The sequence below is a fragment of the Melospiza georgiana genome, chromosome 3 (assembly GCF_028018845.1).
Source record: "Melospiza georgiana isolate bMelGeo1 chromosome 3, bMelGeo1.pri, whole genome shotgun sequence".
Lineage (NCBI taxonomy): Eukaryota > Metazoa > Chordata > Aves > Passeriformes > Passerellidae > Melospiza > Melospiza georgiana.
Genome location: NC_080432.1, coordinates 91676254 through 91703791, shown reverse-complemented (window position 1 = coordinate 91703791; position 27538 = coordinate 91676254). Strand labels below are relative to the sequence as shown.

The 27538-nt window shown below is 43.7% G+C and overlaps 1 protein-coding gene across 4 annotated transcripts in view; it reads left to right on the top strand.

The window, feature by feature from the left end:
- HPCAL1 (hippocalcin like 1) overlaps positions 1-27538 on the top strand; it is a 255292-nt gene that overhangs the window by 191628 nt on the left and 36126 nt on the right. For 2 of the 4 annotated variants that reach the window (XM_058019621.1, XM_058019619.1), the window contains one exon: positions 14238-14284. The exons of 1 other annotated variant lie outside the window; for it this stretch is intronic. The gene's annotated coding sequence lies outside the window, so the exon portion shown is untranslated. Of the gene's footprint in view, positions 1-14237; positions 14285-21253; positions 21322-27538 lie in introns of those variants that run through there. One more of the 4 variants, XM_058019622.1, reaches the window with a different exon arrangement.

Below are 27538 nucleotides of genomic sequence, written 5' to 3'. Positions count from 1 at the left end.
CTGATAGGAAGATCAGATTTTCTCTGTGGGAGGAAGAAAGGAGGAAACAATCACTCCCTCCCCAAAATATTTTCCGTTTTTCCTAATGGGAGCTATTTGTCGTAATTTTAGGTTCAAAAGCTCTTCTAGCCTGAGATGAAATTTGAGCAAAGGCTGGGGGACTGTTTCAGCTGCCACTGCTATCATGCTGTCGATGCTGGAGTCCACCAGCATTGTTGGATGCTTTGGGCCAGGGAGCAGAGCCAGGAGGAGCCTCAGTGCTTGTTCCAGGGCCGAACATCTGCCTTGCTCCTGGCCCCTCAACTCTACTCAGGTGCTTGGATTGGGGACCCTTTGATTCAGGTGAATGGATCTTGGAGCTGAGTGTGTTTGCCTGCATGTAGTGTAGTGGGGCTCGGGGAACAAGGTAGATCATCTCACATTTTCCTTGGGTTTGGTGAGGAGGTGCTGGCCAGCCAGCATCACCTCGTCCTCACACCTATTCTCTGCATTTCTTTGCCTTTCTCTGTGTAGAGGTGGAAGTGTAGGAAACTGTGAGGGGAAAAAAATGGGTGCCACTGTAGAGTAGCTGTTGCAACACTGTTAGGAGCTCTGCTGAAGAGTCAGCTCTGCTGGCAAAAAAAGTGCTTTTGTTGGCATAGCTTAGTCTGTTCAGGGAATAGCTACAGTGCTGGAGTGGGGTTTGCTCTTGCAGCTGGCTGCTTGCACCGGCAGGAACTTGTGTAGACAAACCTTTCTAGCTCTCAGATGAGGCTGCCACTCTGCCGGTGCGGGCGATGCTTGGCTCGCTGCATGCCGCAGCTGGCACTGTGGTGCCCCCATTCTACCAGCCGAGCTCATGGCCATGGAAGTAACATGGGGCAGTTGTTGGGAGATGGGGATAGAGATTAATTTGTGGCCTAAACAACATTAAACTTGGATTATGACTCCACAAAAAAAAAAAAAAAAAAAAAAAAAAAAAAAACAACAGAAAAAAAGAAAGCGTGTAATCTGGGTTTAGAAATGTTGCAATTAAAAATCCACATGTGACATGATTTTTTTTTTTTTTTTACAAGCAAGGCAGCATTCTTCTGAGTGTTGATTAATTTGACACGGGGGAGACAAGAATGCTGGTAGACCAAGGGGGCAGTGTGGATTAAAATTCGATATCATTGGGATTTTTACTTCCTTTCAGTGATGTGAAACTGTAAGCAATGATGTTGTGCTGTTTGCATGTGCAAGATGCACTGATACTCATGGGAAGAGGATCTCACACTTTTCCAAAGAATGCTGGAATTTCCTTCAAGCATGACTTTTAGGTCAGATTCAGGAAAAAATGCAATGTGTTTTCCATTTCATGGAAGAAATACGGACTCTTCTTTTTAAATGTTTTCTGTCATATTTTTTGTTCATTATCTGTATTAGAAAATTGTTTGTGTCCAGCATCTGCATCTTCATTGAGCTTAACTTGGATACAAGTTAAATTTCTTTTAGTAAGAGGTTTAGCTTGCATTGTGTTAACCGTGTTACTGTACTGTGTGTGATCCTACCCAAGGATAATAAAAGGATTTGCTTTTGCAAAGTTTTTGAAGTTTAGCTTTAATGAACAGAAATTATTTTCAATCAGTGCTTAAAATTTCCATTGTTCCAATAACCCTCTCCCAGCTGGAGAGTATAAGCTGTGCAAAGAGTTATCTTCACTACATCAGTCTTTTGCTGCATAAAAGGTTCCACAACTCGGTTTTGTTTTGCTAACCTGCTAATTAACCCACTGATTTCTGCATTTCTCGACTTACCCAGATAGATATCCTCTGCCTGTTGTCATGCTCTGCTGGCAGAGTAATTGTGAATCCTTGAACAGTGGGGGCAAATGCTCCATGAGGAGTTCCTTGCTTTCCCTCTCAGAGTCTTTCAGTGGATAGGATAGAATTTTCATCTGACTCTCCTGGAAATGTGACCTTTCTGGAAGTCTGGTGTTGCTTAATGACTGGGAGACCCACAGGGTCGACCGCAGGATGAATTATGCATTCTCCTGCTGTGATTGTGCTGGAATTAGAAGGCAGGAGCTGAGGGGGGGAGGGCAGATCAGTCTCGTAATCTAAGAAGTATTGCAGTTTTTCTGGATTGCACTGCATGAAAGATGCCTTTATTATTATTATTATTATTAAGAAATGCTGCTTATCATTTGCACAGTAGGTTTGTAGATACCTGTGAGTGACCAGTGTGAAAGAAATGGCAATGCTACTTGGGTTGTTTCAGTGTTTCTTGTTTTGTAGGTGTGTATCTTTTTAAATTCAAAAAGAGTAGCAAGTAATTTAAGGAATTCTCCCTGGTGATCAATGTGGAAACACATGCCAAGCAGCATTCTGTTCAAAAGATGCCATCTACAACCTGGCCAGCCTTTTTCTTCTCTTGCATGCAATGTCTTTCCCAGTGATTGAGCTGTCTGTCTGCAGGGGCTCAATCTACTTGAAAAAGCAGCAAGAAAACTTAGACATAGCTGTAGTTGCATGCACTTCGGGCATCAGCCTCTGAGAGCTTCTGCCAGCTTTTTTGGTGACTCCTTCAAATATGTTCTAACCGTTTTTTCTTTTTCTGCCCTCTGTTTTTAAAGGAAATCAGGCTGTCTGATGGGGAAGAGTGCAGCTGCATAATTGCATGTTTAACAGCTCGGGGGGAAAAAAGAAGGATGCTTGCTAGTATTTCAGTTGCTGTAATCTTAATGCATTCAGAGAGGTGTTTAAGCTGATGGTATCCCTTTAAATATCCACTTGGGTTGGAAAACGCTGGATTGGTGACAGAGGCTTCAAGGGTGGAAGGCATGGCTTGCACCTACAGAGATACTTGCTGAAAAACAGGCGTACTGAGATCCTGATATGTTTGCCAAGAGCAACAGCTAAACTTGGGCAGCTGGTTTAGCAATTAAATAATGTTTTTGTTTTGGACAATGGGTTTATCGTAATGAATTAGCCGGTGGACTAGTCAGAGTGGCAGAGGGGTTTGTTTTTGATTCCCCAAGCATGCAGCATACCTGCTTTGGGCACATTCTTCCCAGCAATGGAAGTGCAAGAAGCATTTCACACGAATTGTCTGGGAGTGGGAGCGTGTACTTGTGCGTCCCTTGTGTGTAAACTCCAGATTCTTGTGATCTCCTGAAAATAAAAACGTGATGGATGGTATAGCTTGGGCATGGAATAAGGAAATACACGGTGCCTTGTGCCTAGAAGTTGGCGTGTGGCTCATGCGAAGTCATTTTAGAATAGTCGGGGGCGGCGGAGGGAGGAGGGAGGAAAAGAAATGCCTTCAGGGGGCCGGGAGCCCGGCGTGGGCGTGCTGCAGGCCGGCCTCGCCAGCCCTCCCCGCCGCTCCTCATTCACCTCTGCTCCTCACAGCCTGGCCTGGCTCTGCAGGAAGGAGCTTCTCCTTGCTCGGAGGTAGCAGGAGTTTTTTTCAGGTTTCTTTTTTTCTTTCTAAAGGGCATTATGCGCAGGATGCTCTGTTCTTGGCAGCTCGCCCACTGTGTGAGGGGAGAAAGCTCACTGGTTTGGTCACAATGCAGATAGCCACTGTCAAAGCCAGTTAGCATAGGCAGGGCATCCTTTCCTTTTTCTCTTTAATAAAGCTTTTTAATTTTTTTTTTTTTTAATCGGGAAAATTTAGTTTCTCCAAACACAATCACTTTTTCTTTCTTAAAACTTATCTGGGGAAAATTTCTTTGCAGGGCAGTTGAGGGTTGCTGGCTGGAAGCTGCCAGTGTGTGAGAGGAGAGTGGGAGTTCCATGGGAAGATGTTGTGGATGCATAACCATTAGCGCTGACTTTGGTTATGAAATGTGTGTTCAAAAAATAAAAGCAACCAAACTTTGCAGTGCTTGGGAATGGCCTAGAAGCAACAGCTGTTTCAGTATGTTAGAAGATGCTTGAAAGCCCTGTATCTCCCTCACAAGAGCTGGAGGGAAGGCAGCAGCTTGAAGCCACAGCTTGGGAGCAGGGGCCTGGCAGGAGCTGCCTGGCCAGTGCGTGTCACAGGCAGCTGCCTTTCATCATCTGCAGGGTGATCAAAGCACTGTCCTGGAACAAGCCGGGCTTTCTGCTTTTCCTTCAAGCTTCCATCCAATTCAAGGTTCTTTTTCAACAGTCAGTACCCCTGTGTCTTGTGTCTTCTCTCTGATCTCCCCTCCGTGGTGTCCACTCTCCTAAACCTCTTGTACTGAGAGGGCTGGAGTCACTGGACAAGGACAGGGGGGGAAGAAAGTGGGATCAGTATAAAGCCCTCCATGGTTAGTCACCACAATTTTTGCTGGGCTGAGTTTTATTGCTCTTGAGCTCATGTATGTCATCTTTGCTTCAGAGAGGTTCTGGGAGGCTTTCCAGAAAATGGGTGCTCCTGTGTGTAAGAGTTTATTAAAGGAGGCACTTATGCCAAAAAAAACGTGGGTTGAAAACACAGATGTTTGACAGTAGTGGAATCACATGTGTTTCTGAAAGTCAGAACCATTTAAATGGGAATGAGCACGTGCTTGTGTCAGCCTCTCTAGTGGCTTTGTGCAATGAACCCTGGATGGTTGCATCCAGGGGGAGGATGACGGACCAACACCACCCCTGATGTAAGAAGCCTGATTTCCCCAAATCCCATGGGAAATTATTTCCCTTGGCTTAGGCTTGACGTGAAGCAAACTGGCTGAAATCGGTTTGGGAGACCTTTTAATTTCAGGTGGTTCCCCTGCTCATCAGCTGGGGATGGTTCACTGGGTGCTGCACTCCCAGGGATGGCTGAAGCCCCTTCTCTGGATGTCAGCAATTTGGTCACTGCATCTGCCTGTCCCCACAAGGAGCACAGTGTGAGCCTGGGGTGCTGTGATCCTCTGTGCCAGGCTCGTCCCAGGAGCAGCAGCTCTGCCAGGACAGTCAGGGTTTCTTCTAGGTTTATCAGAAGATGCATCAAAAGATAATTTTTTTAAAATGGAAATTAGATTTCATTCTAGCTGAGGGTAATTGAAGTGGTGGTAATGGTCTGAAAGTAAATGAGATTCAGCTCTGTAGACTGCAGCCACAACTTTCTGTTCTGCTGGTGTCACGCTTCTTAAAATGGCATTCATTCCTAAATCTGGCCCTAAAGCTCTGTTACAAGGAGCTGTGTTTGTCTCAGGAGACAGGAAAAGATCATGCTTTAATTCTTTCTCTAGCCCTCATCTCCCATTTCCTTAAGGATTCCCTGAACCTGCAGGCTGAATTTCCCAGCCAGATTTGTTCCCATGGGAAGCCTCCTGACCTGGTGGAATTTTCAAGGGAGCAAAGAATCTATCTTGTCCTGTTCAGATGGAACAGCCCTCCAAAGAGCTTGCAGTTTCAGGGTGAATAATCTGTGACTCCAGCCATGCTTCTTTACCAGTCACAAAGAATAGAGGAATCTTTGTGGGGGAAATTCCATTGCTGACACCTGCTGAGGTACCACTGGACTGTCCAGAATGGAGGATGGATGCAATTGCTGAGCCTCTCACGGGGGGCATCTCCCTGTCTCTCTTCTGACAAAATGTCTTGGTGCACATGGGGTTTGCCAGATCTGCTCTGTTCAGTCACACCAACTGTGATTTCTCTTCTCTCAGGTTTCCTGGTGTTTGGCTGTGTCTTTCATGGCCCCTGCTGGGGGCTGGTGGCAGGCTGTTCTCATGGTGTGTGCTGTAGCTTCCCACAAGTCCTGTCCCTTAAGTAAGACATGCTGTTCTGAACTGATAGCACCAGAAACAGCTGAATTTACTGAGTGCTTGCTTTTATGGTTGTAATTCAGAAGGCACAGTTTGGAAATGAAGGTGCACTTGCTGGCCATTTTCAGAGCTCCAATTTATTGCTGGACATATTCAAGGATGATCTTCCTCAGATTTGGCTGAGCCATCACCTTCTGAGCACTGGGGCTTCACAGCCAGGTGTTGATTAGTCCCATTTGTGTTGGGACATTTTGAATTAGCTGTGCTGAGCTTTGTTTTCTGATGTTTGATGCCCACTGCAGGTACTGGGGTTTTCTGTGTATCACTAATGGGTTTGATGGCTTTTTATGCTTGCTGAGGAAACATGTTTCTAACAAAAGCTTCTACACTGCTTGCTCAGTTCCAGGAAAGCATTGCAAGAACATTGTGGTAGAAGTTTTGGTATCCTTAAGGTGTATGCATGCAAAAGTCCAGGCTGACTATTGAATATTAATGGCTCCTCAGGGACTTGTGAGAAATGTGCCTTGAGGTGGAGTAGCCTTAGATGGAAAGGCAGAAAGACAGACTGTGGTGTGTGAGTACCACAAGAGGTTTAATGCTGTGCCTGCGGCTCTCCATACCAGCACACTCCCTGTGTCATGCCTGGTGTTCAAATGCAGTGGGGCCTGAGGAAGGTGTGCAGGTGCTGGGGCGGAGCAGTGCCACAGGCTGAGCCACTCAAGGCCAGCCACCACTGCCATGTCTCTCAGTGACATCCCTGTGCCAGGTTCCGTGGCTCTGGCTGCAGCCTGTGGCTGCTGTGCTGGGGGGCTTGCAGGTGCCAGTTTGTCACTGCTTGTCTCCTCGCCTCCCCCCATCTCACCCTGCTGCCCACATCAAGCTGTGGAGATGCCAGGCTCCTGCTCATGATATCAGCCTCCATTTAAAGCCATTTCTTAACTGGTAGTCAGAAGTGGGTGAAAGGAGAGGGAAAAATCCCTGGCTAGAATAGCAACGGTGACAGGTCTCAAAGACGTCAAGGTGGTCACTGTCAGACTTGTCCAGGAGCCTGGCTTCCCGCAGGTCATGGCTCCCACCAAGCAAAAAGACAAGGGGACTTCCAGCATGGTTACCCTGGTGTCCCTGTGGCTCCTGAGGAGGAGTTTGCCCAGATGTGTTCCAGAGAGCCCCACCTGCATGTGCCCTGGCTGTGCTGGGACAGGCTGTGCCAAGGTGAATGGTGCGCTGCAGGAGGGCTGCCTGTGAGGAAGGGACAGCCTGTCCTGGCAGAGCAGGGAAGACCCCTCAGCTTAGAGAAATCTTTGTCATCTGAGGTTGATATTTTCCAGCCTCTGAAACTGCCATTGATGTGTGCTGGAAGTTTTGCACTTAACATTGCTTTTCCAGCTCTCTGGAGGTTAACAAGACACTGGTGCATCTGGTTTTTGCTTCCCTTCCAAGATGGTTTTCCCCTTATAAAGATGAGAGAGTGTAGATTTTTTTAAATTAATAAATGATTTGCCCAGGAGCACTGGTTTGTGATAAACTTAATTTAAATGCAGCTGCATATTCGGTAGCTGGAGTGTGGTTTTGTGTACCATAAAAGAGCCTCAATATGCAGAGAGGATTAAGGTTATGTGAGGCACCTTGGCTCTGGCATAACAGCTTATATCACTATAATTTGGGGTTTGAATTAATTCAGGTTTCATTCAGTCCCTGGAAAATTTTTGAACTATTTCAACTATTGATCTCTTTTATCCCTCCATCTGGTATCTTAGCTAGTATAAATTAGTCTGCTGTAATAAAAGGCAGTTGACATTAGGTCCAGTGTAGCTGCTTAGCAAATCTTATTTTAGCAGATACCTCCCTTCCCGTGACCTTCCTCATTCATTCTATCACTCCCAAATCTTTATTGTGTAACTTGAACGTAATGTTTAGTTTAGAGCATCCTGTGAAGCAGGGAAATGCAACTCAAAAAGGGGCTAAAAAGGGGAAGAGAGAAACTTCCTGGCCAATGAATGTATAATTGCACAATTTAGTTAATTGTATTGGAAAAAAGTTTAAGAGGAAATAGGATAAATAACTGGCACTGCTCTGTCCCCAGCTGTCTGTACTGTGTTTAGCTGAAGGCTGATTGCTAGTGTGCAAGTCAGACCAGGCAGTATGTGGCATTTGTCAATAGTCTTCTTGGGGAAAAAAACCCCAACATCTAACCAGCTCTGTGATTCAGTAAGGGAAGTCAGGAGGGACAGGAGCCAAAACTGACATATAATGCAGAAATGCAATCTGGAAATTTGGGTTGGGGGAATTTCTTCTGCCTCCACTGAGATGAATGTGCGGTGGAGTAGCCCATGATGTGTTTCATGAAAGGCCAGGTTGGCATGCAGGTTTCTCCTTTGCACAAGCTTCTTCTGGCTCCTGTTGATTTCCCTGCTGTTTCCCTGAACCTGGCAGGGATCACTGCTTGTTATGATAACATCAGTCAGAGATAAGACTCTTGTACAGAAGGCTTCAGGCTGTCAATAGTTTAACCACCACGTTGCAGCTGTGTTCAATAAATAAACCTTAGGGAATTCTCAGAATGGGGGTTTTGGAGGTGTGGAACAGTTAGTCACTGCAGACCTAAGGTACTAATGTAGGTCCTGCCATTTTGGAGTCTGCTCCAAGTGTTGCTGTGTTATAAGGAGACCTCCAGCAGAGCAGATGTGCAATGAACATATATAGGGCAGCTTGGAGCATTTTCTAAAATCCCACAGGAAAGATCTAAGGCAATAGATGTGTTCATTTGGTAGGATTTCTGTGACTTCTGTGAGCCCCCCTCTGATGTCTCACAGCTAAGGCATGGTGTTCCTGCTTGGGCAGGAGTGTAAGTCACAGCCTTCCAGAAAAGGATGTTGGTCTCTTACTCACTTGGAGAGTTTAATTTAAGCTCCCAGGTGAATATCTTGTGCTCTCAAGGACTTGTTGACTTACCTGATAGACCCATTGCCAAGGGAAACTGAAAGAAAGCAGGGCAGAGATTATACCACCAGCCCTGCCACACCCAGCAGACCCACTCTCCTTTGTTTTAAGCTGCATTTTTATTTGTTTGGTTTGAGTTTCTGTTTGTTTGGTTTGGTTTTTTGTTTGTTTTTTTTTTTTTTTTGTGGAATTAAATTGTTTTGGGTTTTGTTTGGTTTTTTGATGGTACAATAAGGGGTAATGGTTTTAAACAGAAGAAAGATTGCTTTAGCCTAGATGGAAGGAACAAGTCTTTTACTGTGGGAGTGGTGAATCATGGACACAGGTTGCTCAGAGGGGTGATTGATGGCCCATCCCTGGGAACATTCATGATGACATTGGAAGGCATTCTGAGCAACCTGATCTAGTTGAAGATGTCCCTGCTCATGGCAGGGGTGTTGGGCTGTATCACCTTTAAAGGTGCATCCCAAGCCAAACTGTTCTATGATTCTACCTCCACAATTCTTTGGTTTTTTTTTCCCTGCTGAGGTATGGACCTGGCTTTGCATTTCACTTCACTGTTGCAGGTTAAATTCACCAAGCAGTGTCACGGTGGCTTTGTGAACAAATGTAAGTACCAGTGATACAGCAACAGGCTTCAGGTTGCAAAAATTTATGTTGGAAGGTTGTCTAAGTAAACTGCAGAAGGGAAACCCTGGAGGCAGAGAGCTGGCAGGAATTGGACACCTGCTAAAAATGCAGGCTGCTTTACAGCATGTGAAATCAAAGCAGCCTTGGGAGCCTGTTAAACTGTTCAGCCAGTAGGTGTAGAAGGTGTTCCAAATAAGCAACACATGGCCTCCAAAGAATGTTTTGAACACCTCCCTGTTGCTATTTCCTGATACTGTCAGTGCCTGGTGTTTCCTCCATGCTCTGGCATTCTTACTATTATTGTAGGTACTGAGGGTGTTGCAAGCACATTGCTTAGGTGAAATGGTAATGGGACAGGTGCCGCTAGAGGAATCTGAGGCAGAAAAAGGAGGGCAGCTGTGGACACAGCATCAATCTCTCTAGCAGTACCAGCCTCTCAGGTGATGCACAGTCCAAGGTGTTTCTGCACTGCAGCCACAGCAGGGTATTGAGAAGAACACTTGAATTAGCTTTTATATTAGCCAGTGTCTAATTCCCTAACTGTAGCACTCTGGAGGTCAGGAAGGGCTGCAAAACCTGCCCAGGAGCTTGCACTGGGCTGTGATGGTGTCTGGGCTCTCTTAAGTCAGGTTGGCAGTGCTCCTTTGGTGGCCAGAGTGAACTGACCAACAGCTCAGCTGGAATGTAGGGGCCTTGGGGCCTCTGTTTCTGCCAGGGAGTTTGTTTCCTGGCATTGTGGGTTGAATCATATGTGGAGGTGGGCTCCAGGCATGGTGGCTTATGGGCCTGGTGTGAGAGATGGGGAGGAGAAGGGGGTGAGACCTGAGTGAGCTGGCTGGGGGGGACTGGAGGAAAGTTAGAGTAGAATAGAACAGCTCAGTTGTGAAGATCCTGCAATGACCATTGAGCCCAACTGCAAAGCCACGGGACAATTAGTTCTTGCCTGTCCATGGAGTATTGCTGCCCACACGTGAAGGGAAAGGCAAAACCGTGTGTCCTACAAGCCTTCATCAGTTTGTATTTGCAAGAAAAAGATTTAAAAACCCCACCCCATATTTATAAAATAGCAGTCTACTTGGAAAAGGAATTTCAAATAAAGGAATGCAGAGCCTTAGTGTAGTCCTGGGAGTATCTCGGCTGCTGCGTGCGGCATTTGCAGGCAGGGCACGCCGCCCACAAACGTGGCAATGTTAATAACAGTATTGATTTGTCTTCATGCAGCTATGAAAGCTGAACCTCAGAGGTGTGGGAGGGCTTTATTGGTAATTGGCATCAAGATTGATGAAGGATAGTATCAACCCAAGGGGAGCACATGGAGGCTAAAACAGTGCAGGGTGAAAACTGTGACCAGTACAGGAAGAAAAGTGGCCACAGCACTTGAGGCTTCTCCATCGAGTAGAAAGAATCTGCTGAAAATGTAATGCCTATGACTCAAAGTAAAGGAATGGGGTTAAAATCACTTTGGAGAACAAGACAAAAGAAAAGGTGTCTGCAGTGCCTTTGGTACAAGCCAAGGCCTGTCCAAGGATTTTGCAGGACATGGCAGAGCTGCAATGCCTGCAGGACTGGCAAGGGTGGGTGATATTTGACCTCTCAGAGGGAATTTTACCCCTGTCAGATCAAAATGTGTTCTGAAAAAATAATTTGTCACCTTGGTTTCTCACGTCTCTCAGTTAAGCTCTCTTTGTAAGGAGGATCTTTACATATGATTTTTTGGAGCAGTCTTCTTAAGCTTTTTGCTAGCAAATCTGAAAATAGTAGACTGATGCACTCACCTCTTCCTGCCCAGCCTCCAAAAGTTTCTGACATCTCTTCCTTTAATTCTGCTTTGTAATTGAATTTCTGCCATGAGTTTCTTTTGCTAATTCATTTATAGCGTACTTTTAATTGTCAGTGAATTTGAATACTGCATGGACTGTAAACATAGAAATTAATGTGTGCTATCCAGTTACCCTCTACTCCTGCAGGTTGGAACACTGTGGTTTTATATTATTTCAGACATCCCTGAAAGTCTTTTGGGATGCCAAATTCTATTTACTTTGAGCATATAAATATGGCCAAATAATATTGCACTATTTGACTTGCTGGATGGGGAAAGTACAACAGTTTTGCAGCAGCAACACAAAAAAGAAAGTAAAAGTTTGTGGGTTGTGTTTCCTATTTTGCCATTGACCAAATTCTGTCCCTATGTTGTTTTTCCATTGGGGTTCCTTTGTTTTGCAGCTTGGAGAAATAACATCCACCTCTCTGTAAGATAAGGATACTAAGTTTTTATCATAAAAAAATGTTGAATCTAAAATAATTTGCTTAAATGTTTTTGTTGCTGCCAGGTTGCAACATTTATGAGTGCCTGCCCAGGGATCTCAAGAGTAACAGAAAATTTCATGGTAACAGAAAATATATTGGAATTTACTTCCTGGGAGCAGAAGACTGGTGTAATTAAAACCTGCCCTGATGAGGGAAGCTACCAGGATGAAATAGGAATACAGTCATTTAGGGGGCACACACTTAAGGGGTTTTCTCTTTGCCTTTATTTTTCCTTCTAGGCTTTTTGGGCTTTAGGGAAGTTTGTTTGAAGTTGCTCCCCAGATGATGGAAGATGCATAGGGAAGGTTGGTGCTCAGTACAAGCCATTCAAGCAGCAGCACTCACCAGTCATAGGGCACCTTCAGGGGGTGACTGGTGACCCCAAGTCAGGGCAGGATACCCTGACCTCACCTCTGTGACACTTGTTTTGTTCTGTGATTTGTAGAAGGAGCTGTATTTCCACTGGCTGTTTGACTTCTTTTCAATTTCTTCTTGGTGTTTATTTCTGAAAACCTGTGGAGAATTTGTGAGGTTACCATAACAATCAAAAACCAAAATATATAGTGCTAATTTTTTTAAAAGGAGGAGATGGAATTGCAGTGCAGTCACTCTGACTTTTATTACAGTGTTTTTCTGGAAGTTAATAAATTATTTCCCACCTAGTCATCTTCTCGGTGCTTATGAGTAACAGTCAGCATGGGTTAATTTGGAGCAGATAATGTCAGACATCCTAATTACTCTCTGAAGCAGGCTAACACGTCCTGTAGATAGAAAAAGAACAGATGATATGATTTACTCCAATCCTAGTTAAGTTTTTGGTGACGTTTTGATATTAATAAAAAAAAAAAAAAAACAAACAAACCCAAAAAAAAAAAAAAAAAAAACAAAAAAAAACCTAAGGAAAAGAAATTTGGTTGAAACTTATGGATAGTGCGAGGCTGGTGTGCTGACCATGATCCAGACTTAGCTTCTGTGTGTGATCAAGCTCAGAAGTGGTGTTGTGTGATAATTTCCAAAAGTGGACCCAATGGCATGGGTCATTGTTACTGATGCATTTGATAAAATACTCAACAAGTAGGACCAAACTAGGGGATATTACAAGTACTTGGGGGGAGAAAGTTATTTGATTTTCAAGTAGCTTTGGACAGAACCAGAAGATGACCTTGGAGGGTCCATCATTCCCACCAGAAGGCTTTTAGTGTGGGTTGCATTTATCTCTGGTGAGTGGGTTGGCTGTATAGAGCACTCAGGGGTGGTTGGAAGGCTTCCATTGAAAAGTGTTGTGGGGTCATGGTGGGTCATACATTGCTTTTGCAGCATCATCCTGCCCCAACAGCAGCAGACACATGCTTCCATAAACAGGGGATGGACTTTGTGTCCAGTGTTGGGATCTCCTGATGCTTTGGCGTTGCTGGAGTACTAAAGCCTGCTTGGGGCACTGCACCTGAGGGAAGATGTAAAAAAATGGAAAAGGCCAGCAAGGATCTGAATAACAGGACTCAGGGGGAATGATGGGAAGGAATAAGGGTGTTTGGTCTGGAGAGGGGGTGTAGGATTGGCACGAGGAGTTTACAGTGTCTGCAAACAGCAGCAGCTTGCTGTAAGGGGAGAAATATGAAACCCTGTGTCTGTAGGGGTTAGGGGAAATGAGTGTGAGTGGTATCATGAAAAGCAGGAACTCCTCCTTGTAGGGACGGTGAAGTGTCAAAAGGAGGCTGTTGGGAGGCTTTGTCTGGGATGTCTGTGGCTGGGGTTTGACATTGGCCAGGCCACATGTGTGTGCTAGGTGTGGGCTGGAGGCACCTGGGAGCTAAGCACAGTGGGACGTGTTTGCAGAAGTTACAGGGTTACTGGGTCAGACAGGGATCTGGCAGGAAAGAAGTTGGTCTATTGGGTTGGAGAAGATGAATTTTCCAGCTGAGCTTGGCCTTGCTGGTGAGGGAGAATCATGGTCAGCTCTGTGAGAGAAGGAATCTGAGCAAGTCACTTGCTTTCGATTTTCTAATCCACAGATTTTGAGAGATTAGGAATCATGGGAGAAGGTGAACCTTGCTCCTGGTGCTCTTATCTGTGACTCCTTGAAGCCTGATGAACCCTCAGCATTCAGAGCTGACAGATGCTGATGGGATGCAAATTGCTTAATTTTTTTTCCTTGAGAAACATGCTCAGTGAAAGAAAAGTGATTTCTAACCTTTCAGAGCAGTGCTCAGTGGCTGAAGTAAACTTGGAACTGGCTCTCTCATATTCTTCCTTTATTTTTTTCCAGTTTTTACATCTTGGTGTAGTAATATTCTGAGGTATGAGCTGAGCAAACCTTCTGAATCTGAACTTAAGACTTACTTATTTTGGAAGATGAATTTTTACAAAAAAATATTTAAAATAAAAAGGGTGATTTCAACAGAAGAATTTGCTGTCTGAATTCAAGACAAATCTGTACATTTTTCAACATGGAAATATTTCGTATTTCAGGACAAATAATAAAATGCAAATACACAATAAAGCTGTTTCCCATTGTAGGGTAAGAACTGGAGCAGGGTTTTTGCATGGTTAGACTATTTCTGGTGTTTTTTTTGAACTGGAAACAGTAGCTTTTATAGGAGAAGCCAAGAGTGTGAAGACTGTCACTTAGAGAAAAGCTGTAATGTAAAGCATGTTTGGTTTGTGCCTTCTCTTCCAGGTAATCGAGCCCTGTGGACCTTCTCTGAAGAGATTCCAAAATAGGTGGTGAGTACTTTGCAGACCCTGCTTCTTTTGAGGCACTCTATAATTTAGTAATAGTAAAACTAGATGAGAAATAGAAAATGCAGGCTTTTTGTTCTGCATTGAGTGCAGAAGTTTGCATTTGCTGAGTTAATGGTGTGCTTTAATTTTAAAGCTGGCAGGGCTAATCTTTAAGCAGGGGTTTGTTGTCAAAATGTTAAGATTTGCACTTAATAATAACCTTTGCACTAAAAATAATTTCCTGAGATTGCATAAGTGAACTGTAACATCTAAAAAAATACTTGACTTTAGAGATAATCTGTACAAATTATGCTGCATTTTTTACTAAAAGCCTACACATCCCACTGGGGCGGTGTTTTCTGTGTCAGAAAGCAATCTCAGATTTTTTTTTCCCTTCTGTTTTGTCCAAGGTGTTAATCTAAAGGAATGCAACTTCCAGAGAGTTATATGAGCTGCATAACCCATGCTAATCTCTGCCACATGTGACTGATTTTGTTCTGCCTGCACCCAAGGCTTCCATGTATTTCATTTTTATGCACTTCATTAGGTTCTTATTTGTGAGTAAGTGAAACATTAAATCAGTCAAGAGCTGCAGGAGGATGAGATTGCTAAGAGCTGCCAATTGGTGCCATTGCAGGTGCAAAATGCTGATGTCAATCAGTGCAATTTCTTTTCCTCTGCTGGAGCTGGTCTCTCCGATGGTGCCAGCTGAGACTCTGCTCTGTAACACCCTTTGCTGTTTGTTTTCGTTGTTTCTAGAGAAATACATACTCTATTTCCTTTTTCAATTCTGGATTTCTTTCCCATGAGATGAACCAAATTATATAATTACCCATTAATTCCTCAGGAAGTTCATTCTTTCGTTGCATTTCCCTAGTGCACAGGATACAGGCCATTAGAGCTCTTGTGTGTTCAGACTGACTAATGAACCGTGGCCGAGTGCCCCAACCTCTAATGGACTCCTCTGTCTTCCAAATCTGGGCACTTCCCATAGATCAGATGCCTTTTGATACACATGGTCCCAGGCTGATTTGAAGTGTCCATACAGGTGAAATGTAGCCATCTGCACTGGTCATTTCTCAGGGCAGGGGAGGATGATGGAGTTTGGTGTGTCTGTCAACTTAAATATGGGGAGGATGATGGAGTTTGGTGTGTCTGTTAACCTAAATATGCGTTCACTGTGCTAGAAAATGGTTACTTGGTATTTATAAGGGGCTTACTTAACACCCCTTAAATGTATATCTTATCAACTCCCTCTTTCAGCATTCCTTCCTTAGTAAGCTGTCGTACACTTATTTTCTATATTGAGGCTTGCGTTCCTAAAACTTGAGTTTTATGAGCCCAAATCACGAATCCCATGTGCCTTTCTCAAGAATGCTCTTGTGAGCAGTAGCTTATGAGCCGTCCTCTTCCCCAGCCCTGCAGATAGGATGGGATCTGTATTGTAAACCTGCATGGTTTGTATTGCTAATTTCTGTTCTGGGACCTGAATATTCAGTGGATCTTCTTTGAGAGGTTGAAAAATGAAACAAAACTCTTCTTCTGAGGACAGAGAGGAGTATGATATGGGTGACAGTAATATCATGTGTACAAAATCCAGGTAATTTTAAACTGTCTCTTTAAATTGTACTTAAAATTGGATTTTCTTGTTTTCTTGTTTCAGGTAACACCTGAACAGGGTATGAGTAAAAAAAAAATCACTTGTTGATACTCCAGACTGTTTAATATGTCTTTCTCCTGGGTAGTCTCTTTGGGTAGTGCTTTGAAAAGCTCCTGTGGTCTTACCTGGGAGCTTACTTTTGTTAACAGAGCTTAGAGTTGTTGGGTAGTTGTACATCTCATTTTTTGATGCTTCAATGGTCTGTATTCCTCATGTTTTCAAGTTCAGGTGTGTCCATGATTTCAGTTTGGGAATTCATATGATCCATACCAGCAGAAGGTTCATCTCCAGAGGGTAACAGCTCCTGTATGGAGCCTTACAGTGGTCAGGCTGCATCAGTTCATGTTTAACATGGAGTAAGAGGCAGACTTGAAGGCAGACCAGTCCTGAGACAGATGGGTATTGTCCAAAATGTAATGTGTGGCCAGTGGCACATGGATGGCTTCAGAACAAAGTATGAAACTAAAATGTGTATGAGCCTGCCTGAAGGTATCTTCATTTTTATCCCAGCTAAGCACATCTGGAAGTGAGGGTGCTGGCCATGGAAGGGGGAATTGACATTTGGATGCTGTCCTGCTGGGATAGCACAGGTCTGATACAGCAAGCTGCTTACCTGTGTTTCTGCCTGTAAGCACATAAGCAGCTCTGGGCAGGGAAGCCCAGGGAGCCAGACACATGATGGGACATGCACCCATCAAGGCCACCCTGCACAGGACACCTGAATGCACAGCTGGGCCAGGGGCCCCGTGCCTTGGCCTGTTCCAGGGTGCTGCTGGGTGGCTGTGCTGGGAGGTCAGAGCTGGGATGTGGTCAGGAGGGCTGTCTCTGTCTGGGTGCAGTGCAGGGGCTGTGGTGCTGGCATTGCTGTGACCTCTGTGCTGCTCTGGAGGAGCACATAAGTGGCTGTGGCCCATGGCCAGGGAGGGCAGAGGATGGGACATGAGGTGGTGTGAACATCATTTCAGAAACTGCCTGCTGCTGGCATGGACATGGGGCTCTGAGTCTGGAACAGGGCTCCCTGCTTCTCTGGTCCAAAGCTAGTGTGTTTGGTGCATGAAAGTGAAAGTTTTTGCAGCCAGACTGACAGATCTGTCCTTCCAAACTGGCTTTGAGAAACATCCTATTTTTAAACTGAAAGCTGAGTTAAGACCTCTGCAGCCTTTGTGTTTGTGGGTAGGAGGGTCCCCGTGAATGGGAGGTTGCAAGAAGTACTGGAGGGCTGAGCTTCTGAACATATCTCAGGATCACCTGTGGCAAGACATGGAAGTCAGGGAATGTTCTTGCCATTGATGTTGGGAAATTTGTTGGAAATATGCTGTTCTGTGCACAGAGCAAGGGCAGGGGCATGTCCCCATGACCTGGCTCTGGTCATCACTAGACATCCCCCCTCACTAGGATCTCCTCATCCTTGAGTCCTGGTGCCTTTCAGCTTGGCTCTGCCTCTACTGCCCTTGTCAGCATTTCTCTGCCTTCTCTACAGCCTACCTGGATCCCCATATCCAGGAAGGGTCCCATGGGATCACCCTTCCCGGTGAAGAAAAAATCCCAGCAGCAGTGCCAGGCTGAGCACCAGGGCAGAGAAGGAGTAGGGAGCAGGCAACATGTGGGAATTTAAGGCTGTATTCTACTTCCCCTGTGCATTATCTGCACTACAGCCTTGAAAATCTGCCTTGTTTCAGAACTCAAACTCAAGTCCTCTTGGGGAAAGGAAGACCTTTCAGTTCTGTTAACTTTTCCTGTTACCTTTCCCTCCTGTCTGGAGGGAGCTGTGAGTGCCACATGTCTGCCATACATAAATCTGTACTGTGGGTACAGGTAGGGGAGATGGAAGTGCAATTAACTGGAAAATGTGTCTTAAAAAAGAACAAATGGGAGCACAATAGCAAATGAAGCACCTTTTGTGAGTAGCTTATGTAACAAAGTAATTGAAAGTAATTCATTATGATTTAACATGTCTTCGATCAAAGCTTCCAATTTTTTCCTTAGCCACCTTTAAAAATTGCTATTTGAGTCTTCAGCTTTTACATTCTTATTATAAATAGGTTTTACTGATGTCTCCTCTGTTTAGAGCTTCTGTGTTGTACTGCACTTTTACTTTCCATATTCACTGTTTGCTCATTCAAGGATGTTAAGAAAAAAACCCCAGAATGACTGTGCAACACTGCTGTTCAGCTGTGTTTGTTTTATGAATGAATCTCCTGAGTGCTCACAGGCTTTGAGATTGCTCACTTTTCAAAAACTTCTAAAATTCAAACTTTTTCCTTAATTCTTTACTGTGATGGGAACTAAAGCAGGCTTTCTTTCTAAAAAAGTAAACACTTAGCCTCTTAGCCAAGATTTCCAAGTTGGAAGATAGTGAGGCTCTGTAACTGCCCTGTTTTCCCCACTGTGCTCCCCCAAACTCCACCTGCCTTCTCCATTTTGTAGAGATGTTGCTATGTAGCATGAAAAAGGAGTGGCTCCTAATGCAAGTATCTCGTGTTGATTCACTGCTATACAACTGTTCATCCCCTAAGAGTGTGGGATTACCAAGCATTATCATGCTCAGATTGACTCAGGTAGTACTATTTTTATTTAAGCTGTATTAAGGTATCGTTGTGAATCTTTGGTCTTGCAGCATGGGTGTAATACGATTTACTATTTTTATAAAAAATCAACATGTCTGTACAAATCCTGTCTATGGCAAGAACTGCAAAGATTAGTCATGAACTCAACACTTTTTTTTTCCCTCTCTCCTCTACAGTGAGTTACTACATTTTTAATGTTCTTGTGACCTATACTGTGCTAGCCAGGCTCAGAATAAAATAAGGTGGTGCCTTGGCTTTTGCTGTCAGGGACTTTCTGGGAGAAGCTTTGGTGTATGTGGGGGGCTTTGGTGAAAGTGGGAGCAAGGTTTGGGAGTGCTCAGTGGAGTTTCCTGGGCAGTCACCAAGGGAGTGCAGTGGGTTTCACCCACCTGAAGCCTTGAGGACCCTTCTAATTCAAGCAAATGAGACTTGCCATGACCAGCAATTCTGTCCATCCACCTTGCTGGCTTTTATATCAGGCCCCACCAGTCTTAATTTTAAAAAATGGTAATTTAGAGTGGATCCTTACCTTGCTCAGGTCCTTCTCATTACCCTGCTGCAGCTTGGTACCCTGGTAATGCAAAGATAAACATGCATCCTAGCTTGGCTAAGGGATGCAGTCAGAAATATCTCCAGACAGCCTGTCTGTCCAGCTGCATGCCTGCAGGTTGGATAGACTGCCAACCACTGTGTTTCCAGAGGGGAACTAAAAAAATCATGGCCTTTCTTGGAAAGGGCATGCAATGAGATGTGGCCTGATTTTCCTCAACTGGGACAAATATGAAGATGATCAAAATAAGTTCCTTTGCTGAGTGGAGTTACCACTAAGAGTCAACATGGTTTGCAAAGATGATGGGTGCAAAAACTGCTTCACTATATTGCTTCCATGATCTAGGAATTGCATAGCAGAGTTACAGTAGCCCAGGGAAATATTCCCTAAAGCTGCTTGGATGGAGCTCCTTTTCTGGGGAACTCAGTAAAGTGGAGATTGCCACTCCTAGACTTCCCACCTCCAGAATTCACTGGGATGGGGGCTGCTCCAGGGCTGGGAATGCAGCACTGTCTCCTGAGGGGGAGTTTCTGGGAACCTTTCTGACCTTCATCGGCATTTGGAAGGAGGGCTGATGAAAAGAGAGGCTGAATGTGGGCATCCTCCTGGGCTCTGTAGCCTGGGACAGCCTGGCTGGTGAGCAGCTTAATTGCTGTAAGTGGCTTGTGGCACCCAAAGGCAGCAGGAGGCAGCCATGGCTGTGTTGAGTGTGGTCTGCAGTTGTGTATGACATACAGAACGACAGAAGGAGCATTTCCATCCCCATCAAGCCTTCATTTGAAACAAGGGGGGCATTTAATATGGGGGGGGGGGGGGTTACAACCTTCTCCTTAATTACCAGGAATGCAGACTAACATTCAATAAATGCTTGACTACTGTCTGAAGTAGAAAAGAAACATGTAATAATGGTTGGATGCTCCATAGTTCTGTGTGAGCAGCACAGTGTCCAGTGAATGGGGAGAAGATGCTGTGGGTTTGCCAGTGCAGATCCCCAGCCAGGTTCTTGCAGAGTCCTGTTCCCTGCTGACCATGAGCTGTTGCAGCAGGTATGAATATCAGCTGGTGAATTCTCCATTACACCGTTTAGGGTAAAGGAACATAAAGTGCCAATTTTGCCATAACAAAATACATGGATAATTTTGACATAGGATGCACATTGCTTTGTTAATGGTTTTGTTTGGTAGGCTTCCTTTGGGACTTTTTGGGAGAGAGGAGTTCCCCCAACAGCACCAAGTGTTGCATGTACATCTGCTGTCATGTGTAGACATTGCCTCCTCCTGCATGGTGTTCCAGTGGAGTTCCAGCAGAGCATCAGTGGGGCTGCTGGGGTGCAAACTTTTAGTGTGAACAAAGAGAGTCTCAGCTAAGCCAGGCAGTTTTGTTTCCTTCTCCCTATGCTTTTGGTATTTATAAATATCACCCTTGGGCTACCATAAAATCTGGTCTCTTAGCAGTCAAAATCCAGCTGTTCCTTTCCAGAGAGCTGATAGGAATTCCCAGGAAAAGCAGACATGGCCATCAGTCCCTTGTCTAGATTTTGTTGTTGTCTGGAAAGAAGCATTGGGATCTGCAGTTGGACTAGATGATCACTCTGGGTCTTCTTCCAACTAAACTACTTTGTTCTATTCAATGCAGACAGGATTGGAGAGCTGGAAGAAGACTGGGCTGTAGGTCCCAGCTGTAGCTGTGTTCCTGATTTCGAGCAGGAGTGGTGGGAGAGATTTTCTTTGCTAGATACTTGCTGGCTGACTATCTTATACCCTAAAGCCCGAAAATTCATTATCTCAATATTGAATTCATCAGTAAATTGAGTGTAGTAAATCTGTTACAGTAAAAATGAAGTGAATTAAACTACAGAAGTTTTTATTCCACCCAAAAAATCGTATTTGGCCTTCATTGAATTTCAAAGAGGATATAATTTGTCATTTTATTCAATGAAATGCCACAGGCAAAATAATTTAGGAAAAATGTTACTTTTTGTAATTTGGGGAGGAAATTTCATTTTAGGTATTTGCCATCCAGAAATTGTTTTGTTGCACATCAGTATTAAGACATATCCTTATGGGTGTAGATCATGGCTCATTAGTTGTTATTTAACATTACTGCCTATTTGTCAGAATAGTTAATTATCTAGTTCTGATAATTGATATTGGAATCACTAAGGCAGCTTGTTTTTAAATCCTTTCTTTTTCTAGGTGAAAATACCTTCTCTCTGAATGATAATGAAATATTTTAGCGCTGCAACAAGGAGCACAATAGATAGGTATGTTAATACAAGTGCCTGAAAATATAAAATTGAGAATGTAAAATCTGTGCTCACTGGTTTCAGAATATGCCAGGAATACCTTCCCCGAGTTTTCACATGTTTTGTAACTGTTTTGAATCTGAAGAAAAGAGCCTTTTTCTTTCATTTTGGTTGGTTATTTTGTTTTAAGTTTGACCAAGTAGAGTTCATAGACTCAGCTCTTCAGTCACAGAGTGAGGTAAGAGGATTGAATGGTCCCTGTTTTCCACTATAAAAATAGTGAGAGGTGAATTTACCTGCAAAGTGGCACCTGAGTGGACGACTGATAGAAGATAGCAAGTGCAAGAGGAATTTCACAGCCGACAGGTACTAAATTATGAATTTTGTGTGGTACCTGGGAAGTGACTTCTGAGTGTCCTCCTGAATCAGTGTGTTTTAAAGATCATAGCGTGGGACTCTAGAAAAAAGGGTTTGGTTTTGCAGGTTATCTGGTTCTTCAATTGTTTCCAGATGTTTAGCAACTTTGTGGTAGCGTTCCCCTCCAGCCATGTTTTCTCTGCACCCTGGATAAAGTGGGACTTAGTAGGAGAGTGGGCCTTGTCATGCTTTCCACCCCTTCTGAATCCTTCCCATGATGATAAAGAGTATCTAAACAAATGCAGAAGTTTTATTTTATTTCTCATTGCATCTCAAGCATCCTTCTCCCAAGCTCTGCAAGATGCCCCAGCTGAGGATGATGATGTCTCTGCCTGGACAGCCAGGCATCCTGGGGGGACTGAGCAGCATCCACCTCCATGGCAGCTCCCACGCAGAACACAGGGTTTGTTATGCCTAAACTTGTAAGAAATGGTTTAATAATGGGAATATCAGCAGGCCCCTGGGTATAATGCTGCTGCTATATGCTTTCATAAATCTAAGGTTTAGGTATGACAGTTACGATACATGGCATTGGGAGTATGTGAAACAGCAGTCATTAAACAAAAATGAGCTTTTAAACTAATGACAGCTGCCTAAATGGCTTTGCAGTGAAGCAGATTCCCTGAGGCTACCATTCTTCAAATAATACAGGTCCTATTGACTTTGAAGAAAGCAGGAAAATATTTTGTTTTCATGCTGTAGTACTGCTTTTGCATTCATCCCAAAGGTCAAGCTGTGAAGCGTTCGCTAGGCTTTAAACTGGAAGTGTTAGGAAAAAATGAATGGTAATATTTCCAGTAATTCATTCACTGTTATTCCCCTGAATTAAGCCATATGCAATACCAGGAATTCACACCTCTTCCAAAATGGGTTTAGAAGTAAGTATGGGGACACTTTTCTCCATCTAAATTCAGCTTAGTGTTTAACTCAGTAGGTAGTTCTGGATAATAGCTCTGTTATACAGAATTTTATCCAAATGTCTTTATCAAAACCTCTTTCAACTCCTGCTGGTTTAAAATTATACACAATAAAGCAGCATGTTGCTTTGTCTCCTTTGAGGACATCATTCCCAGCCTAAAGCCAAAGGTTTAAAGATGCATGTTTTGTCTTTTCCTTCATGCCAGATGTCCTGATGGACCATGGCTACCCATATCTGAAATGCATTGGCCAGTTTCCTTGAAGATACATTTTAAGCAGGTTGATGGTTGCAGAAGACCAGCCTATTCTCAGTCAACCACTTCCACATCTTTTTGACTTTGGCTTTTCCCCTGCCCAAGTTTGTTTTCTTCCTGAAAGTGCTTGTTTGGCTTCTGTCTTCCTGTCCCCCTCATTCTTCACCTTTATCAGAGCTCATGGGTTTATTGTTCTTCCTTTTATTACCAGAGATAGCAGAGAGTGCAGAATAACCCATACTGTGGAAGGATGTTAAACAGCAGAATTTGGTTGTTTTGCATCATATCTCTTCATACCATAAACAACTTGGAGCCCACTTCTTGTTCGATAAATCCAGCTTCAGCCTCGTGCTGGCCTTACTTGCTGATTAACTCCAGATAGCTCCATTTTTATATAAAGCAAGCAATTCCACTACAAATGTATTGAAATCTGTTGAGAGCAGTCACATTTCACTTTCTTCCTGTCATGAGATGGCAATTTAAAGCTGAATCTTCAAATGCTCTCTGATGTTCCTTGGAGCCCTGCAAGACTGAGCAGAGATTAGGAAGGATGGGATGGAGGGTGGGCCAGAGATCTCGTGACAAACCAGGGATGTTGTGTGCAGCTTTCAGAACTTGACAAATTCTCTTGCAAACCTTGCAAATTTCTCACCAGAAATCCTGACTCTCTGCAGGCTTTGGAGATCCTGGGGAGGCCTGGATAATACACTGTTCTTTACACCACTTTTCTTGTTTGCCTCTGTAGCCTGTCCTAGCCACAAAAGTTCTTTCTGTGGGCAGCTCTCCGTGGAAGAGGAGGGCTGTCTAGTGGTGGTGACTTCAGCCATATTGTCTCCTAGGGATTTGTACTCTCATCTTCCTAGGGAGTATGCTTGAGTCAGGGGAGAAGAGTGGAAGAAGAAGAGTTATATTAACTAAAACATGAACATTTGAACAGATGGCTGACCTCTGTAACACCATGAACTGTTTAATTTTAGAAATTTGCAGGCTGTTTCAAGTTTGTCATGCTCCTTACAACCATCTGAGCATAGATACACAACGACTTATTAGCTTACTGCAAAGCTTTGTTGTTTAATTTCCTTGCTGTTTGAAACACTGAGCTTTAGGTTGAATAGGCAAGATCCTGGATCATCGATGGGAATGATTCCCTTTGTGACAACTTCCTTTGAACCACTGAAGGCTGAGGGAGAAGAGGTGCTCCCAGTTATGGTGGAAGGAGCTCAGCTCCTCTGTTTTTCTCACTTCCCCAGCATGCTCAGCCCTAGCACAGACAGGGGCCATGGAACAGTTAATTGTGGGCAGGGAGGAGACAGATGATCATCCTGCCCCAAATCACTTAAACGCCTTAGGAGTCTACCCTTGCCTGTCTGAATGAGCCAACTAATCTTTCAGTGAGCTGCACTAGTGAGCACTGAGTTATATATGGTACAAGCAGGGAGATGACACAAAATGATCAAATTCCTCTATCCTACCTCTACCACAGCAAAACCTGTGCATCCTTTGCTTGCTTAATTGTAGAAGAAAATCATTGTTTGAACAGAATTGTTTCTGGCTATTGGGAGTTCTCATGCTCTGGAGGCTTTTAGTCAGGGTTGCATATCTTTTGAAAACAGGTGCTACAGGCCAAATGGGTGGTGACTGGGTACCAAAATTCTTGGAGAAATTATTTGAATGAAAAGGTATTGGACTAGATCAGTGGTTCTCAATGCTTTTTGTGAGATCACAGTGAATTCCCAAGAACTGTGCTTCAGGCACTTGTGTGGCAATTTGAAAGAGCAGTATCTGCTTGGTGACCATACATAAAGTCTTTGGTGCTGTCCTGGAGACCTGCTGGGATGAGTGATGCCAAGAGTCCCATCTGGAATTCAGTGAGTCAACATTGGAAGAATAGTTGAAGGACTTGAAAAATGTCTTTATAAGGAGTGTACCATGTTTGTTAGTCCACTAAAAGTGCAAGAAAAAATATCAGTGCAGCATGTATTTCTTTTATAGAGATCTGGCTTATCACTATGGTTGCCTCTTCTTAATTACTGCTAATGCTTCTGAAGGCTGTGCAGTTGGAAATGGAATGTGGCTGGCCCAGAGTCAGGGCACAGCAGCTTTTATCAGGACCACTCAGAGGCAGACCATCTGCAAAATGTATTTATTTTTTTCTCTGGTTGTCTTCTCTAAATAAAAATGTGATGCTGTGAGAATGTCCATTCCATCTATTCCTACACTCCACCAAAGTTGCCATTTTCTGAAAAATTGTTTTTGAAAGTTGTATTTGGCAAATGCCTGTTTAGTTAATTCCTCTCTTGCCATTGCTGCTTGTCCATGAAACCCGAATTTCTTTGTATCCAAGCTCAGCTGTAGCTCAGCTCAGCTTTAAAGAATACTTTAAAGAGTATTCTTTAAAGTGTAGTTGCTTTATGCTCATTTGGGGCTTTTTTAGCTCCCTTCCTTAGGCAGTGGGAGAAGTGCAGGCACTTCACACCTGATGGAGGCAAAGCTGGTACCTGCAGAGCCAAGGGCTCTTAGGGAAGGGGTGACACTCCCGTGGTCAGGGCGCCTTGCTCATCCCAGGTGTTGGAGCTTCAGCATCCCTGCCACCCTCTAGCTATAACCCAGGAGTTTAACAGGGATTAGCTTTGCAGGAGTGTCTTCTGCCTGCAGAAAAACGTGTGAAGGTCCTGCAGGCTTGGGTCTGTAGCCAACAAAGAAGACCTCATAATTACCGTCAACAAAATTGTCTTTTCAGGAGAAGACTTGGAAGAAGTAGCTCTTTTTTCTTTTTCAGAAAGTAATTTCTGGTGCCCTCTCTGAAGTGAACTTAGCTGCTTGGGACACAGGATTTTATTTTAGAAATAAAATAGTCCTTCATCGTAGAGCTCTATTCAATAGTGTGATGTTCAAATCAGTGGGGGAAAAGGGGCAGTCCCTCTGTGACACTGATTTTTATAGCAAATTTTTTAAACTGATTTAAACTTTTAAAAACCTTTTTTAAGGCTTTCCCTGAAAAATGTGAGCTTAAGCAAATCATAACATGTTTTCCCCACAGTTACAGTGATGTAATCCAGCTTTGGCCATCCTTGCCTGGCAGTGGGTGTTTCTGGAGGAAGGTAGAGAATAGGGACTGTAGTTAGAAAGGCAAATGCAATTACAAGAGCAAACAGTTGTTTATATTCTATAAAATTGGTACTCATTGCTCTCAGGTTCACCTTCCTTGCCTTAAGGTTTTCTCATTAGAAGCAGTTTCTGTAAATACCATCTCTTCCTTTCCCCTTGGAGAGATCTCAAAGAGCTGGGCTGGAATTAGTGTCTGAGTAATCAATAAACTCTAATCTACATGATGGGTTTTTTTTCCTTTAAGTTGGTTCTTTCTGTACTGAGAAAACATGTCTAAAGCAAATGTAAAATGAAGAAGGGTTAGATCCAGCTTGACTCACTGTTACTATATGTGCTTACAATTTTGCAATATGAATGTCTTCCAAAACAATTAGAGTTATTGCAAGGTTGACAACTAAATGATTAATCTACTGCCAGACAGCCAGTGCAGTAGTGTCTTTGAAACATTTTTTGTGCCTCTTTCCTGCTGTTCTTTTCCTCCAAGTCTGATTTGAAGATAGAACACTGACCATAAAATAAATTGTGATGAGTGACCGGCTTCTTTTTCAGTCTTCTCCTTTGCTTCAGCATTGTGCTTCTGTCCTGCATTGAAAAGTGTGTAATGAAAGGATCTGAAAACTGCCCTGAGCCAGAACATCCAGTCTTGTATTTCATTTGAGGCACATGGTTAAATTATCTTGGAGTTGGCTGGATTTGTTTGTGCACTCAAGTCCAAGTGCAGTTTTAATCCAGGTGAATAACGATACTTGAAAGATTTTGTTGATGGGAGGTCACAAGTGTTTTGCTTTGTGTTAGTGGCATAGGTGCAGAGCATGGGAAAATATTCATTGGTCATCTCTTTGTCTGGAGCAGTCTTTGTAAGGGGAATATCTGCTTATATTCTGGTTTTCTTCTCAGGAGGTCTCTGCTTTTGGCTACGTAGTGTGGAGGGAGAACTTTTCATGCTTAGTTTAGGAGCTGAATATGCTGCTGAGTTTAGAGAGGTGACTAAACACTGTAAAATCCAATAGTTTGTGACAGAAAAGGCAAGACCACAGAAAAGATTCCAGTTTGTTTCTTCATGCATTCTACAGACTTGTAGACATTTTTAAAATTTTTACAGCTACAAGACTTAACACTGTACTATGCTGCATCGGGACAACTGACTCAGAGGAACCCTCTCAACACCTGCTGGTGCTGTGGATCTGCCTCTGTGCTAGTTAGTTTCTGGTTTTAATTGTCTTCCTTTTTAAAGAGATGTCCTCAAATGTGACCTGAGGTTAGAGGCCACGCTGTTCCTCATTACCCTGAATAGCAATGATACATTTGGTTGGATGCCCTGTTGAGCCAGCTTGGAGCCATGGAGCAGCAGTGGAGCTGGGCATAAGTCATGGAGTTACTCACAGCTTCTTAATATTTTCCTTAAGTTGTTTTGGTTAGTAATACAATGTAATAATAATTCTGGACAATAATAGGTTTGCTTCTCTGGCTTGTGTGATGCCAATTCTGTTGTTGCAGAGGTTTTACATTTAGCTCTCAATGAACATCAGGCACAAAGC